Here is a 2,744-nt window from a genome sequence, read left to right as displayed (position 1 = left end):
GTTGCATGTTGAGGTATGGAACCTGAAATAAAATTAGGGTTTTATGTCTTAATTATACTTCTTTCTCGAATATTATTGAATTTCTTTTCTTTGGTAAAACCCTGGGAGATGACATTGAATTTTTTTCCCTTTGTGGGCACCTCTCTCTCTATTTTTGGTTTATTTTAGGGAAGTCTAAATTGGATTTCATATATCGTGATTATAATACATTATATATAAATTAGAAGGGTATAAATTTCAATTAGTTGTGTATTTTCTGTGAATATTTACATCTATTTTTCATGTCACGGGAAGATTCACAAATTAGAGACCTCGGGTTACATGCTTGCTCTTAGAATTCTGTGGTGTTATCTTTGTGTTAAATGAAAGAGGCCTAATTTTTTTTTAAATATCATTATGGTTGGGCACACCATAGTGAGAATTGGGTCTAGAGGAGCTCACAAGTTAGCCAAGTTTTCATTGGAATTTTGGGAATAAATGAGGTTTCCATTGAAACTGAGCATATTTTCCTATGTTTTCTTTTATCTAGTGAGTGTAGAAATGTATCCCTAACAGAATTTGTCAATTTTTAGGCTTTTGTAATCAACAACTAGATACAGTGGCAGTATATGGTTTGGTCTACTCCTACTGGTTTTTGTCTCAACAATTATTTATGAAAGTGATTTTTGAAATATGCCCTAAAAGTTGCATTGCATAGAGAAAACTATGCAGAAACAAGTTGCCTAACTTCATCATTCCTCTTGGATAATAATACTTTCAACTATTAATAATGTCAGTAGAGGCGGCTCTCACATCAACCAATCAATGAAATGAAATGTAATGCCTAGTCTCTTATATTCAAGACAGAATAGGAAACATCCAAATGGTAATAGGAATACAGTAAAGTAATGAAAGTAATTCCCTTAGAATGAATTATTACTGATCAAAAGTAATCCTCAAAATTAGGAGGCATATGTAATACAATGGGTTGGGGGATGTCTTTACATACACAATGGGTAGGATTGGAGATGTTGAAAAACTGACCGGGACAACAACTATTCAAAAATCAAACCATGTAAAACACTAAAACCTTTATTCCAAAATTTTGATAGGTTGGCTAGTGAGTTTTGTTAGACTAGAACAATTCCTTAAACTTGCCACTTGGTCTAATTCCTTAAAATCACACTCTACTCCATCTTTTTCTTTCATTCATTAATTTATTTGGTTAGCTAATGGAGGATTCATCAAAAATGTTATTCACTCTACCATTTTTATTTTTATTGTTTTAGGGTGCCTTCTTTCCTTAATTTATCATTTGGGATTGACAACAATTGCTAAGGTTTACAATAATTATAGAAAGGGGGATATTAACTTTTTTTGATTTTAGAGGAGACTTTGCAACATGTCCTATCCTTGGTTGTGGTTTTCAATTTATCATTTGCAATTGATGACAATTTCTAAGGTTTACAATAATTAGAGAAAGGGGGATAGTAACTTTTTTAAATTTTAGAGGAGAATATGAAACATGTCCTATCCTTGGTTGTGGTTTTGAATAAGTGAAATTTTCTCTTTCTCGTGCCAAGAAATAGAGGGAATTCAATTCTTCAAGAATTGTTTAATAGTCACACAAACATACAATCACAAATTCCTTCAAGTGATATGTTAGGTTTGATGGTGAGCTATTTCACCAAAATTGCCTATGACTTTCTCTAGGCCTTATTTCTCAAGAGATCATGCTATTTGGGTGGGATATGCCAAAGTAACACTAAATCCCTAGTGTACAATTTAACAATGCATCGACCTCATTAATGAACTAACGATATATTTTCCACATTTTGATGGATATGTTGTATTGACGAAGCACGATGCCATTTTCTTGACCATTGGAATTGGGATTGGGGCTTTGATGGCTTCCATAAATGACCCTCCACTCTCATTTATCACTATACAAAGTGGTTGAAGGAGGGTTTCCTACTTATACCACTAGAAGGGAAAGGTGCCATTATTGGAACATAGTCGTAGCTACACATAGGATAAATATTAACAAAAATAATTTTAACCTATGATCATAGAATGAAGTGTTAAGTTGTCAACATCTTACATTCACTGATTTGTGCCCTGTAAACATATCCATTTTTGAACGTAGTCCAAACATAAATCAGACAACCAAAGGGCAGGCAACTAGATATTGCTAGATCTTGCAAAGCCCACAACAAATATCAACTAGTGGCTAGTTTACATGCTCTAATGCTTCTTTTTTTCAATAAAACTTATCGTGCACATCATCAAGTAATAATGCTATCCTTGGTGGCTCTAAGATAACTATGCAATAAAGATGTCATTTTTTACACTATCAAGAAAACATGTAAGGATTAAGGGAAAAGAAAAATAGGATCTAAAACTATGTAACAAACTTCATTTTAAGGTTTGTTGTCCTTCTTTTAATTTGCTAAAATCTACTACCACACACTGAAAAATCATTACGCTGCAACATTATGATTGTGGTTCCTTCCAAGATCATTGTTTTTTTAACCATCATAAGTAGATTTTGCACTCAAAGATTGACCCAAATCCTAGGTAAATTTAAATCTTGAAACTTATCAAAACAATAGTCTTAAAAAACTAGAATCTACAAATCTATAGACACATATTGCAGAAAAATAATAAAAGCTGGTGCATAGAAATGAGCTTTGAGTCACAACTATCTTCTGTTGAATATAGAAAGACAAAACTACTTGGCAATAACTGAAAATAAAAGCCTTGTT

The sequence above is a fragment of the Pinus tabuliformis genome, chromosome 4_2, assembly GCF_031772625.1.
Source record: "Pinus tabuliformis cultivar Carrire ecotype Pingquan chromosome 4_2, CPIR1, whole genome shotgun sequence".
NCBI lineage: Eukaryota > Viridiplantae > Streptophyta > Pinopsida > Pinales > Pinaceae > Pinus > Pinus tabuliformis.
This window is presented reverse-complemented; position numbering follows the sequence as displayed.